This window comes from Mixophyes fleayi, chromosome 6 (genome assembly GCF_038048845.1).
Source record: "Mixophyes fleayi isolate aMixFle1 chromosome 6, aMixFle1.hap1, whole genome shotgun sequence".
In the NCBI taxonomy this organism is placed as follows: domain Eukaryota; kingdom Metazoa; phylum Chordata; class Amphibia; order Anura; family Limnodynastidae; genus Mixophyes; species Mixophyes fleayi.
This window is the reverse complement of record NC_134407.1, coordinates 204,766,494-204,781,871: the sequence shown is the minus strand read 5'-3', so window position 1 is coordinate 204,781,871 and position 15,378 is coordinate 204,766,494. Positions and strand designations below refer to the sequence as shown.

General features: G+C 43.3%; 1 pseudogene; it reads left to right on the top strand.

Moving 5' to 3' along the window:
- The first annotated feature begins 14,163 nt into the window (after nt 1–14,163).
- Nucleotides 14,164–14,663, top strand: LOC142160559 (adenosine 5'-monophosphoramidase HINT1 pseudogene; annotated as a pseudogene).
- Nucleotides 14,664–15,378: the final 715 nt, after the last annotated feature.

Sequence of the window (15,378 nt, the reverse complement as noted above, 5' to 3'; positions counted from 1 at the left end):
TTCCCCCTTCCTATCAGGGAGATTGCCACACTCGTCCGGGAGACTCTCGCAAAATGCGGGAGTCTCCCGGACAATGCGGGAGAGTTGGCAAGTATGCTCTATATGAGGCATCTACAAACCTGCTTTAATGAAGATCTGCATCAGTTAAGTTCATTTAAAAATGATGCAAGAAAATATCTGCAGTTATGGTCAATGGGCAATACACTATGGAAAGAAATCACAAGAAATTTTTAAAAAATATGGGCTTCCGCAAATATATCTCATGACAACAGCAGGCAGGGGCGCACGCAGGACCCCTGACCCAAAAAAAACAAACAAAAAACCGAGAGAGAGCTGCTGCGCATGCGCAGCAGCTCCGTTTTGGCAGCGCTGTCCTATACAGCATCCGCGGCGCTGCCAAAGAAGCGTCCGCGGCGGTGCTGTATACAATACAGCACCGCCGCGGACGCTTCTTTGACAGCGCCGCGGCTGCTGTATAGGACAGTGCCGATATGGTGGGCACTGAGTTAGCGCAGGGGGGGGTTTCTGGAGACTCAGAAACCCCCCTGCGTGCGCCACTGGCAGGGAATGCAAAATTAAAGACATTTTTTTTTAGATATGCAAATAGCACACCAGAAGCAGTAAATGCTCTCTCAAAGAAGTGGCAATATAACCTGGGGTATGTTTTTCCTCCCGGACATATGATTCCTAGGGGTAAATGGATCAAGTTAAGATTTTTTTGGCAATTTAACATCGCCGTAAATCATGGGCGATAACCGTCAATTTGAAGTTCAAAATCGCCATATGTGTTAAGTACTGTAGTATTTTTAGTCTGATCTTCAAAATCGTTGTTCACCTTTGCGATTTTGGGTGATTTCACACTCGCCTGTGTTTAACAAACTTGACCGTGTTAAACGGAAAAATGGAATTTTCAAACAAATACTCTTTTCTAATTGGTTGAAAATTTTAAATGGAAAAATTATGCGACTATTGCCTCACTAACAAATGAATTTTTTTAAAAAAAGGCTATTAACCCTAGCGCTGCCAGCCTACTGCTGGTTGCGTGAAAATCGGAGAAAAAATGTGTGGGGTCACCCAAACAGTAGGGGGACACGTGGCAGGGGTTATAGTGTAACCTTCCCCGGCTATGTTGCAAAGTGCTGGTTGTGTGGAAATTGAGGAGACCCCACGCATTTTTTCACGATTTTCATGCGACCAGCAATAGACTGGCTATGCTAGGGTTAATAGTCTATAGAGGGGGGGGGACCCCACAATTATTTTTTTTTTAGAACAAAAAATTCATCTGATTTTAAAATTATACAGCCGCAGGAACCGGCGGCTGGATAATGTAAAAGTCAGATACATTTTTTTTACAGCAGTGTAACAGTAATGTGTTTACTAATCTCACCTCTAAAAAGCAGTGTGTTGTTTCTGGCGATTTTTAATTCAAGCTCGAGCGAGTTTGCAAAATCGCAGTTTCATACCTCTTGTATATCTAGAGTGGGTAAAAGTCGGGACCGCAATTTGTACCGATTTTACATCAAATCGCCGTTTAATACATCGGCGAGTTTAAACTCGCCCGAGAAAATCACTGGAGATGCAAAATGGCAGCTTGATACATTTACCCCCTTAAGTCCTGAAAGGAAGAAAGGAGAAAGTAAAGGTAATTGCGATTCTACCATTTTGGCCATGCAGATCATAGTTTGCACAAAAGCTTCAGTTAGCAAGTAAACAACCATGTTATGTCCTGAAAATAGACAGTCTGGCTACTGAACAGAGACCCATGAAACATTCTCAACCAAAGCTATTTCCACCTTATTAAAGGCTAGAAAACAGACTTTCTAACACGTAGTGTGTCAGTATTCCCAGTGTGAAGCACAGTGGCTCAGTGGTTAGCACTTCATGGTCGATTCCCGACCATGGACTTATCTGTGTGGAGTTTGTATGTTCTCCATGTGTTTGCGTGGGTTTTCTCCGGGTGCTCCGATTTCCTCCCACACTCCAAAAACATACTGATAGGTTAATTGGCTGCTATCAAATTGCCCTTAGTCTCTCTCAGTCTCTCTCTATGTATGGTAGGGAATTTAGACTGTAAGCCCCAATGGGGCAGGGACTGATGTGAGTGAGTTCTCTGTACAGCGTTGGGGAACTAGTGGCGCTATATAAATAGATGATGATGACGATGATGATGATGAACTCTAAGTGTCTGGGCTAAATAACCCTTTCTTAATATCTTTCCCAATAAGCCAATTATTACACCAAATATTACCTTTCATCACACAATTGTGTTAGTGTTTCATGTGAATTAATATATAATTTTCCTACTATATGTCAAAAGTCTAAGGGCCTGGCTCTTTAAGGCACACAAAACGCAAGTAATTTGGGCAAGTGCACGTCTGTATTCAACTACAAGCAGATCTGAAGAAACGTCTCTTGTTGAATACGGGTGAAGGTACGCTCTGCATATACGGCACTTGCCATATTAAGGACAGTTGTTTCTTCCAGTGATCCATACCTGATTGAACACCATCCATTAATTAATTTTTCATCTTTAATATGGGCAGAAGCGACATCAACACAGTGAGCTACTTACTACACACAGCTTAGTGTGAGGAACCATCTTCCTTTTTATACCAGTACAATTATTTCTGATTTTGTCTCCTGTCCATTTTGGTATAAATGGCCGGTATGACATTAAGATACATAGTACAGGTGCAGTTTAAGCCTCACGTTTGCTGCCAGAAAAATGAAACTGCCAAATTACATTTAAGTAGATGTATTTTATTATTTATTATTTATATATCATTTTAATAACAAAAACATTAGCTTTATACATTGTAACAGAACAGAAAGTTATATTTTTTGAGACGAGAAATATATGCTTCACTTATTAAGATTTGAAGCCAACAAGTAAGAATAAGAAATATGAAAAATAAAAAAAAACACACAAATGGTATAAATACCTGAACTACAAACAACTGCAAACTATATCCTTTGGTGACTAGAGATGTCAAAGAGTGATAAATAGAACAATATATTACCTTGCAGTGCAGGCCCGGTGCTAGGATCCCCGGCGCCCTAGGCGCAATTTTGAAATCCGCCCCCCCAAATAAATCCGCCACCCACCCCCAAAATATCCGCCCCCCCCAAAAATAAATCCACCACCCCCCAAAATATCCGCCCCAGGACTTTCCTTACCTTAAACTCCATAACGCTGCTCCTCTCTGCAGGGTCCCATCCCTCACTGACTGACACTGTCGGGCCCTGATGATGTCATGCCCGAAAGTCAGTGAGGGGAGGGGGAGTGAGGGGGAGTGAAGGAGACGGAGGTGCGCCCGCCCCATCAGCTGTTGGAGGGGGCCGTTGGTGATCCATAGCTGTGCGGCGGCCGTGGAAGGTATGCCCGCGGTCGCCGCACAGTTTTACAATATAAAGTATATCTGCTTTTTAATCCTGTGGCGCCCTTCAGAGCCCGGCGCCCTAGGCAACTGCCTAACGTTGCCTAATGGGAGCGCCGGGCCTGTTGCAGTGTCTATTTTAGAGATACATAGCTCTGTGACAGCTTTCCCTTCTATCATAAAAAAATACATAATGGAACCAAAAAGTAATAATACCAACATAACAAACCTAAATGTAATTTAATGGTTCTAAACATAATAAAATGCTAAATTTCTATGTATAAACAGGTACTTAAGTATTATAAAGAATATCATGGCCCTTACTTTGATAATAATATATGCACATTAGAAGACAGCGAGGGTCCAGTGCTTTTATATGGGCATGGAATTCCTTGGTGACAACTAATATCCTTATTTCACACTAAAAAGAGATTTATTGCATATGTAATAACACAGCAGAGATAGAGAGTGACGAGAGTGTAAGCTCTGACATTACAATAAAACTGAGGTAAATATTTAGGTGTAGTTATTGTAGCAATTAGAACAGATAAAAACTATAGTTTTTAAATGGCCCTTCTACTACTTAAAAATGTACATAACATTACTTTGTATGACTTCTGCTGTTGGAAAATTGGTTTCTGCTTTAGAAATAAAGGAAGAAGTGCGAGCCGTGTTGTATTCAGACAAAGTGAGCTCATTCCTAGGCCAGCTCTGTCCAGCAGATAACACAGACATGCTTTCATGTTAATCTGATTTTCTTTTTCTCCTGCTTGGGCTTTACCTACCACTAATATAACCCAGTAACAATAAAGCAGTAATTGATAGGGCGGCATGAGATGTGGATAGAACACTTACTAACATTAGGAGTATTCACTCACAATGCATAGAGCAGAATCTACTCTAAATACAGACCTGAGTATGAGGTGTGACTACCTAACATTACCAACCCAATTCAGATACCTTTAATCAATATGTAGATTCATTATCCAGTAATTAATGTTCTTAACTCTTGATTCTCACCCAGCCATAACTTACCCAAAATACAGCATGAAGGGGCTCAGTGAAGGTGGCAGTGAAAGTGTGTAAGTGTCTAATTGTGTCACCTAGTTCATAAAAGGACAGTTGTCCAGCATCATAATCCAGATATATTCCTATCCTATGACAAGGATCCACATTCATAATTCTTTTTTCCTTATTGTCATGAACCACTTTATATTTATCTAACCTGCTCAAACCCCAGGACTTGTTGTTATTTCCAATGGGTGACTGATCTCCTTTCCTGTCTACACTGGGATAACACATCCCTATAATCCACTTCCCTGATTCACTGGCCTCCACTTCCCAGTAATGTCGTCCTGAAGAAAAGCTGCCAGTGCTTAAAACCTGATGACCCTTAAATCTTATGAGAGATTTTTGGCGACATTGATTTATTTTTGTCCATGAAACAGTTTTCTTGTCACCAGATAAATATACATTATTAGCTGCAGTGTTCACATCCAGCAATATATCTGAAGTTCCTTGTTCCCATTTTACAACAGCCATGATCTTATCTAATGATCTCTGTAAAGTCGCTGTGATCAGACCTTCATCAAAATCGTCTACATCAGAGACCATACTATATCTTTCTTTAGGGTCCCAAAAGTCAACTGTCTTTTGTCCTATCATTGTTAAAGCAGCTAATGGAATTTTCATGTTACACAGCTCCTCAATTTGTCTTATGCTTTTGGAAAGCTCGTCCTGCTTTAGTTCCAGCTGTTTGATGAGAAATTTTAAATAAAGGGAAACTTTTTCTTGCTCCTTGGAGAGCTCACTCAAGATTGTCGTCTCTAGGTCGTGCAGTTGTCTCCTGATGTTTGTAAACAGAGCACTGACTCTCTCTGATCTCTCAACAGCTTTTTCTTCCACATCTATTGTCTGCTGTTGCAGAAGATGGACTCTCTTCTCAGTCTCATTTTGCTGTGAGATAAGATTCTCCAGGACACCTTTCAGATCTTTATTTTTCCTCTGGGATGCATAGTCCAGCATTTCAATCTTGTGTCCCTTGTGATTTCCTTCCACATAACATGCCACACAGAGACGAGTATCATCCTCAAAGCAATGGAACTTCAGGATTTCATGGTGTTTGGTGCATTTTATATTACCTGATTTCCCCAGTGATCTCATAGGTTTAATCAAGACATGTTCGGGTGACTTGCTGTGTACATTCAGGTGTAGTACACAAAGGGAAGCGTCACATATCTGACAATATTTCAATGCTGGGACAGGAGCCTGAATACAATAGGTACAGAGAACACAATTCTCTTCTTGTTGTGCATTATCGTCCAAAAGTTCATCAGGTAAGACATAAATGTCATCATTTCTCTGTGAATTCTTGACTTGAACATCAAATATATTCTTTCCCCTTTTTGGTATTATAGGATCCGTAAATCTTCTTGTGTTAAAAAATTTGGAGTAGATACGTTCATTTTGCGGACATTCAGACTCCATAATTCCAGAAACTGAGTTTAGCATGTCTTTGTCTCTACACAACCGGTGGTGCTTGTTTTATCTTTTTCCACCTGAGGGGTGGAGACAGTTTCTAGGTTGAATTTGCATCCTGTCTAAATAGATATTGATGTGCCCCAGAGCAAAATGTTAAGGAAACAGACACAAATATATTGTAAGCAAAACAAGGGAAATTTGGAGGACAGGGAAGAAAAATTACGGTAAGACATGTACAAAGAAAGTTCCTTTACCCTTCTTTGTCTGTCTTTTATATATAACACTGTAGCAGTCCCATAGGGGTACCAGATAACTGAGTGTTTAGACGGCTGTGGGTGAAGGAGGTTGTGGTTTCCAGCTAATTAAAGGATAAGTCCAACATATATAAAAAACAAAAAGTATTGCATCTAACAACTACTTTTCCTTCCTGCGTCACCTGCTTCATTCTCCTGAAAGTACTGGGGGTTCCAAGCAGTGCCGGATTAACCCGAGGTCTAACTGGGCTATAGCCCAGGGGCCTCGGGCATCCAGGGGGCCCTTCAAAGTCCTCAGCAGCATTATTGATCGGTCCGGGGGTGGGGGCGCCCCCAGCCCGACCAATGCTGCTGAGCACTGTCACTGTAGTCCTCCGTCCCCGGCGCTCAGTAATCTGGTTACTGAGGAGATCTCGCGAGTGAACTCTCGCGAGATCTCCTCAGTAAGGAGCTTACAGCGTGCCGGGGACGGAGGACTACAGTGACAGGTAAGCGCTTGGGGAGGGGCCCTCACGGGGTACGGGGGGGGGGGGCGGCAGGTGGCTCACATTGGGGGCCTCACGGGGGAATAGAGGCGCCCTTAGCCCAGGGGCCTCCATTCCCTTAATCCGGCCCTGGTTCCATGCAACCACCAGTGAGCTTGAAACCCTTAATAACCTTACTGAACTTAGATGGCAGAGAGTATACTACATACCCATTCCCCAACAGAAGAAGAAGCCATTAGATAGATAGAGGCTCCTTTAAATATGAATGCAAGACCCTTTTTTTTGGTGATGCTCACCAAAACCACGTACGTCTATATTAAGATTTTTGAGTATCCCTGACTTGTCTCTCCTTATTTTTATATAAACCACACCGCACATAGACACACTAGTACTTTATTGGGTCATCACAGCAGTACAACATTATAGGGTAACAGTTATTCAATTGTAATAATAAGCATAGAAATCTTAGCAAAAAATCTTACCATATATATATGTATAATATAGAGCATTGACGTGGACTGACAGCAGATGTCTGCTGTAATAACAGCTAATAGTGAAACTATATGGGAATCAATTTCAGATACATGTTTTTAAAAACATTTCACTAGAAAGTAAGATTGTGGAAGAAAACACAGTTTCCTTCCACTTTTTAATGCATAGCAATAATGTGAATGAATATGTTTTAATTCAAAATAAAAATTAGAAGTCATCAAGTGCCTTAGATATAACTTTCTTTTCTCTTTTGTCTCTCCTTATGACTGGGGAGCTGGAATATGGGGAGGAAGGGGCATGCAAGCATAGTAAGAGTAAAGACGTCTGTCAGGACAGGGCCATCTTTTCCATTGGGCACGATGGGCAGCTGCCCGGGAGCCCCACGGGCAAGGGGGCCCCATAGGCACGGCTCTTAATGAGAACAAATAATCCTGCAAAAGAAAAAAACCTGCAGAAAAAACCTTCAAGGGTCACTGAGCAAGTACATCTATCTATCCCTATCTCTATATATCTATATCTGTATCTGTAAATATCTATATATCTCTATCTATATCTATATCTAGGGGCCCCGGTGCACTGCTTTGCCCGGGGGGCCATAATGTTGTTAAGATGGCCCTGTGGCAGGAGGCAGTGGCAGATCCAGGGGGGGGGGGGGGGGGGGGGCGATCGGGGCGAGGGGCTTACTGCCGGCGGCTGCACACTGTGCAGGTCCGTTCAGCAGTGACAGTGTGCTGCCCGGCTGCTCTGATTGTGTTTTAAACACAATCAGAGCAGCGGGGCAGCACACTGTCACTGCCGAGCGGACCGGCACATACTGTGCAGCCGCCGGCAGCCTTAGAAATTAGAAAGGGGGCGGGGCCTAAATCACCCCTCCCCCCCCTAAAATCGCCCTGGGTATAGTAATAGCCTGGATCCGCCCCTGGCAGGAGGCGTATCTGACGCAGGTGCTCTACCGCTGGAGCAAAGATAGTGCTGATCAAGATCTTTACCCCTCACCACCAGCACCATCACCATTTATTTATATAGCGCCAACTCTCTCTATCAAACTTTAACAAAAACATTTTGGACCTCTAATAACTTGTTTGAAAAAATAAATAAAAATATAACATCTCTGTCTCTCTGTCTGTCTGTCTGTGTGTGTTAGGGAATTTAGACTGTAAGCTCCAATGGGGCAGGGACTGATGTGAATTAGTTCTCTGTACAGCGCTGCGGAATCAGTGGCGCTATATAAATAAATGATGATGATGATAACAGAGCAATGAAAATGTTTCTTTCCCCTACATACTCCAACAGTATTTTCACTTTCCTTTGCCCCTAATTTCCTCCCCCTCCTACCACCCTACAAATCCATCACTGACCCATTTATATCTGCTCCGTTATCAGTCCTCAACTACTAACTCAACATTATACAATGTACCTCGCCAACCTATCCCTTTTGTATGATAACATGTTATGCACGAAAGCCACATAAGCAGCGGTCTGATTGTTATGAATCACTCATTTATTGTGGACTTCCAATACATATTGCAACAATCAGCAAATGGTAAGAAAAAATTATGATAACTTCCAAAATGTTGTATTACTGTTCTTCCTAACTGAGTTATTTGTAATCAACTGCACTGTAAACCTCAAATTTGACATTTAGATATAATAAATTTCAAAAAAAGATTGTCTGGGCCCTGGACAATTACCCTGTTGGTCCTCTCCAAACTTTAACCATGGGATGGACCTCCACTAGTGTAGTAGTCTAGGGTAGTGCTCTCCAAGTGTTTCCTTGAAGAGGGACACAGTTCTGCTTTAATAATATAGCCAAATATTATTAAAAAAATTGCTGTCGTTTAACAGGTTGGTTTAGGGAAGCATATAACGCGGAAATTGTTGCAAAATAATCCTATACATTGTAATTTATGAAAATCTATGTTTCACATACTATGTATGCAAACACTTTGTGCCTTCGGGTAACTGGTCAACTTATGAAGATTGAAAACATTCTATATGACTTGCATTTCTGCCACATTCTAGAAGACAAACGTGACTTCTTATGTGACAATCATCATAAGTGTGCGTGATTATAAGAGCACTCCACAAGACCTCAAGGGACGGCCCCGGGACAGATTATTTTTTAGTTATTTCTAAATTATCACATGTGCGTCACTCAGTAAAGCATTTACTTTGACTCTCGTACCTCTGATTAATGAAGAGCAGTGTAATACCTGGCCTGCTGCCATTCTTGTGTCCTTGGGTTGTGCAGCCCACTATTGGATAAAAAGAACATATGAACAACACATTTCTGAATTCCCTAACACGCACACACAAACTATGGGCAATTTGTTACCAGCCAATTAACCTACTAGTATATTTTTGGAGTGTGGGAGGAAACTGGAGCACCCAGAGGAAACCCACGCAAACACGGGGAGAAAATACAAACTCAGCACAGATAAGACCATGGTCGGGAATTGAACTTATGAACCCTGTGCTGTAAGGCAGAAGTGCTAACCACGTAGCCACCGTGCTGCCCCATCTGAAGCTCAGGTGTGGGGTGCTTTAAATTTACATAACATTGAAAATGATATGCATAATGCATGTATTCTGTATGTCAGAGGTGCCTAAATGCAGTCCTACCAACAGGTCATGTTTTCAAGATTTCTTTAATCATACACAGGTGAGTTAATCTAAATCTTTTTATTGGTCAGTAAAATTCATAATAGACATTTGTTTACAGGTGATGAGGGTGGGGGGCGGGGGAAAGGGCAGAGGAGAAAAAGAAATGTTAGAGACTGAGGGGTCAATTTGCTACTCAGCAGCGGTAATCACGTGACACTGCAAATCGGAGCAATAAATAAAGCATAAATGCAATACTGCTGCTCTACGCTATGCCGGGGCCCCAGTAGAAGACACCCCTTTCGTTTTACTCTAACGGCACCGGCGAATGCTGGAAGTGAAATGTGTATGGGCTGAGAAACATCTGTGCATTGGTATAAATATCTGACCCGGTAGGGACCAATCAAAGACTTTCCGGCTTCACTAGACCCCATAGGAAGAGGTGAGACTAAGATGACGTTCGCTTGCAGCAAAAAGCAATTCTTTTTGCTGCTTGATAAACCACTAACATCGCAGTCCCCAGAGACTTCTATAGGGACTGCGCTAACAAACAAAAAGTAGATTATCCCCTTTATAAATGAAGTGAAGTCCTGCGCTAGCCATTCTCCAGGGAAAACAGCTTTTTTTCTACGGATATTTGAGCTGTAGCAGTTTATTAAATAGACCCCGAACAGTCTTAAAGGAGAGCAAAATTGAATACAGTTTCATATACAGACCATGGAATGGTCATCCATGCTTTGACTGTCCACTGCAGCAATATTTTAAAGTAAAGGGCGATAAAGTAATTCCTTCCACCCTATTACAAGCAGCGAAAGACATATCCCTCATTCTGCTGATCAGAGTTTGATGCTGAAAAAAGTAAACAAAAAAGCTCAAATTGCAAAAGGGACGTATGCATGGCTATACTGTTACAGTCTATCAGGGTAGTCTGTGGCCATGGCCTTGGGTTTCTAAACCCATCAATATATTTGGTCTCACTGCAGTAGCATAGGATAGTCCAAGGAAATCATTCAGGACCTACTCTTCTTCCATGTCCCAAAGAGAGGGGGAGAGCTAGCCGTGCCCCCACTTAGGTGAACTGACAACCCCATTCTACCATGGAAGTTGGTTTATATTGATGTCAGCAAGTGGTCACTGTCATTTCACATGGCATCAATTTTATCACAAACCAGGAAAAAAAAATATTTAGTACCACATTTACAAAAAGAGACATATTGCTAATTATCTATTCTTAATTTGTATGTATGGATTACTGCACAAAAACAATTTTGCTGTCCTGTATGAAAGGTTCAGCAAACCATCTGTCAATGTCAGTAGCATGCATCAGATGGCACTCTTATCCAAGCGCATTGTCTCCAATGATTGCACAGTTGGTGCTCTAGTGGCTCCAGGAACGTCTGGATGAGGGCAGATGTGGTAACCAGTTAGAGTGACTTTAGTTGTACAAAAGATTAAAGAACTGGGCAAGGGGACAAAATATGTACCTGTATTAAATAATACAGGGTAGTTAGAAATGGAACATATTCAGATCGGACACAAGTTGTTAATGGGGAACCTCAGGGATCGGTATAGGGTCCTGTCCTTTAGAAACTTTTTGTTACTCATTTGGTAGATGCCCTAGAAAACAGTATTTCCATATTTGCTGGCAACACTAAGCTATGTAAGGTTTTAACAAAGAAAAGCTGTCATGATCAGACACTGAAATATAGGATTTCCAGGTCTGTCTAACATGACACTACTCTACCCAGTGGCGCAGAGTCTAACGGGACAGGTTGTCTTCACCAGGAACCCCCGCAAGGAGGTGTGGGCTTTGCAGCCACTGCCCCGCAGGTCGCTGCCCTCAGGGAGAGCGTTAGACGAGACCCGTATGGAGAACACAGGAGTAGAAGAAACTCTGCAGCGAGAAAACCGCAGAGAGGTGAACAGACTTGAGAAGTAGATAGGTGTGGGTGAGTGGTACTGAACAGCAACTGAGGAATCACTGGAACAGCGAGCTGAACATGTGGAAGTGATAACTGTGGATGAGTAGCACAGAACAGCATCCAGGAAATCACTGGAACAGCGAGCTGAAGCAGCAGGAGCAAAGGGAGCCACGTCTGTGCACTGTCAGGGTTTGAACATACTTACCAACTTTACAATGTTGGTATCCGGGAGCCTGCGGGGGAGGTGGGTGTCATGGGGGGCGTGCCTCCAAAATGCGCGTAATTTTGGACCTGCCCCCCATGACGTCATGACGCGGGGGCGGAGCCAAATGCCTGCGATTCACCGGGAATCGCAGCGTTTGTGACCTAATATAACAGATATTAATATTATTATATATATATATTATATATTATCTGTAACAGATCCAGGATATTGCCACACTCGCCCGGGAGTCCGGGAGACTCTCCCAAAATGCGGGAGTCTCCCGGACATTCCGGGAGAGTTGGCAAGTATGGGTTTGAAACACAAAAAACAGGCAACTGACTGCAGGTTCAGGTGCATTAAATTATACCCTGCTAGTGAGAAAGGCACCAATAGTAAAGAAGAGGAGGTTTTAAAAGAAGATCAGGTCTGTACATCAACAGACCCAAAACTAATATGGCTGCCGCCATTGAACGGACGTGGCGCTCTGCACCGAGAGGGACCCCTGCGTGGAGCAGGTAAGTGTGCCGAGACCCGAACGCGGGCCCGGCGTGTGATAAAAGCTCTGTAACTTACTTCAGAAAAATATGGGCACATTTATAAATGACTGGGGATATCAAAATGGAAAAGGATTTAGGAATAGTAATACAAAATAGACTGAAGAGCAGCTGCTGCAAGAGCTAATGAATTTGTGAGACACACCAAACATAGGGGTCTATTTACAAATGTGCGATCTGCCATAGAAACAATCACGTTTCTCCGTAAAATGGCCATCACATAATTTATAAAGGCTTCAATGAAGGACAATTCATATATAACCCAGGGGCGGATCTAGATAATTGGTGTACCGGGGGCGATTTAGGGGAGGGGGGGGGATTTAGGCCCCGCCCCCTTTCTGCCTTCTGAGGCTGCCAGCGGCTGCACACTATGTGCAGGTCCGTTCTGCAGTGACAGTGTGCTGCCCGAATGCTCTGATTGTGTTTAAAACACAATCAGAGCAGCCGGGCAGCACACTGTCACTGCAGAACGGACCTGCACATAATGTGCAGCCGCCGGCAGCAAGCCCCTGCTAGGGGGGGGCAATTGCCCCGATCGCCCCCCCCCCCCTGGATCCGCCACTGATATAACCCCCTGTACACAGTGTGTAGTGTTGGGGTGCACAGTTTAGGCAGCAGTGCGCCTCCTTCTCAGCCCTGGCTAGCTCCTGGCATGGATATATATAACCAGAGGGTCCCCGCACATACAGGTTATTATTACAGAGCGTCTGTGAAGATCTTGGGACACAGGTGATGTAACTTGCTGGTGCAGAGCAATCAGATGTCTCCATAATGCGGGCACCAGACCATCTCTATATTGCAAAACAAACTCTTTATTTACACTCCTTCTTCACTCCAGCACATTCTTAAACGGTTGCAGTGATAAAGTAAATACGTACAGTTCTTATACACATCTCCTGTCTCCTCCTGCACAGTTCTTAATGGCTACATGGACAGAATATCAATGGGGCAGTCACATCCAAAATGGTGGCTCTCCAGCTCACCCTCATCTCTCTCTCACAGCAGTGTCCACTCACCCTTCCTGCAGGGGTAATATCTCTCAATTGGACACTAACACACACTCCGTGTGCTGCTCCTATCTATCATCCTGGCACTTTCTGAGGTAATTTATCCCTGATATCTGCCCCATATCACCAGTATTATGTCAGTGATGTTGTACTATGCCCCCTAGTGGCAGCAGGTGATGGACCAGCTCCCAGATTACAATGGAGGTCCCAGGACCTCCTCCCCTCTGTACTGTGTCCCTGGCTCTTCCTCTCCACACACATAGATCAGGGTTGCCAACTCTGAAATAAAAAACAAGCAACCGGTAAGTGAAAAACAAGCCCAAACCAATCCTAAAAAAGCCCAACTTACAGAGGACCGTCCTTTTCTATAACACTAATTTCTACACTGAATCTCCATTTAGAAAACCTTTATAAACACAAGAGGACACATTTATACACTGAGAGGACAAATGAAAAAGCAAATGCTGTAATTTAGGACACTGGTATGTCTATACCACACAGCCCCATGATATGACAGTATAAGCAGTCTTCTGACATGAGCAGCTACTGAATGGGACGGGAGGGTGTTATATAGCAGTGTTACCTGCTATAAGTGCAGCGATCGTACAGACAGCACTTATATCAGTAGGTTGCTGTAGATCCGTCTTCCTGTGATTTATTTCACGTTCTCCTCTGACTCCGCCCACCCACAAATCATTGGCGGATGTCGCTGCACAACCCGCCCACAAAAAAAAAAACACCTGAATACATCAATCACAAAATAGTAACACCACCCACTGGTCTGCCTGTCATCAGGGCTGCAGCTACGGCCGATGAGATCAGCCCGTCCCGGTGGTGAAATCATCATATTCAGGACAATTATCCGTAAGGAAATCCCGGCTAATATAATCTATGAGGACGATCAATGTATCACTTTCCATGATGTCGCTCCACAAGCGCCAACACATTTCCTAGTGGTACCCAAGAAAGCTATTAGCCAAGTATCTGAAGTAGAACCTGCTGATGACGCTTTACTAGGACATCTGATGATTGTTGGCAAGAAATGTGCTGCTGATTTGGGCCTGGCGAGGGGCTATCGGCTGGTTATAAATGAGGGACCAGATGGTGGCAGTCTGTGTACCACCTTCACCTGCATGTTCTTGGGGGCCGTCAGCTGGGCTGGCCCCCAGGCTAATAGCACATACATAGCAGTCTCATTCTGTCCTGTCAGATGAAGTGCGTTCTCTAAATATCATCCTCCAATATATTGTCATCTGCTCAGGCAAGAATACAGCGAATATGACAATGGAAGATAAAAAAATAAAATGAGTTTGTTTCTTCAATTTGTGTGGAATTTGAATACATTATTATATTTACCATTAGGTGGCAGTTCCCAATGCAGAATTCTGTTATTTATTTTATATTTAAATAAAAAGAGCCCTTATAAACCAAAAAAAAAAACAGTAACAGAGGAAAAAAAACAACAAAAAAACGATTATGCAGCCTGTGGACTTGGAGAACGGCTCCAAGCCCAAAAACAAGCTACCCGCGGCAGTGGGGAAAAAAACGCAACCTCACAAAAAAAGAAGCCCAATTCCGCTTGTTATAAGCGGAATTGGCAACTATGACCACAGCTCATAACAGTCTGATGTTGCTAAGCAACATACCCAGTGTGACCCCCTGGGTCCCAGTGCCGGGCCAAACACTCAGTCACTGGGAGGTGAGAACCTCCAGAGCGGGTGGTAGATACATTTCTCCTGTCATAACCTATTTAACGTTGCTTAACGCAGACCCCATATTTCAATATGGGGACTGAGAAGGTATCCAATTTATTAAGCATGGTAATACTATCTCAGGATGGCGTTGGCTGTCATTTTCAATGAGATTCAGCTGAAGCCTCTCTGGCTTCACTGGTTCCCTCCCGGGTGAAAGTGTTATGCACATAGCACTCTTTCCAGGAGGTGGGTCAACACTGGTGCTGACCGGCATGGTAGTTTGCAGCGATACATAATGAATGGTAC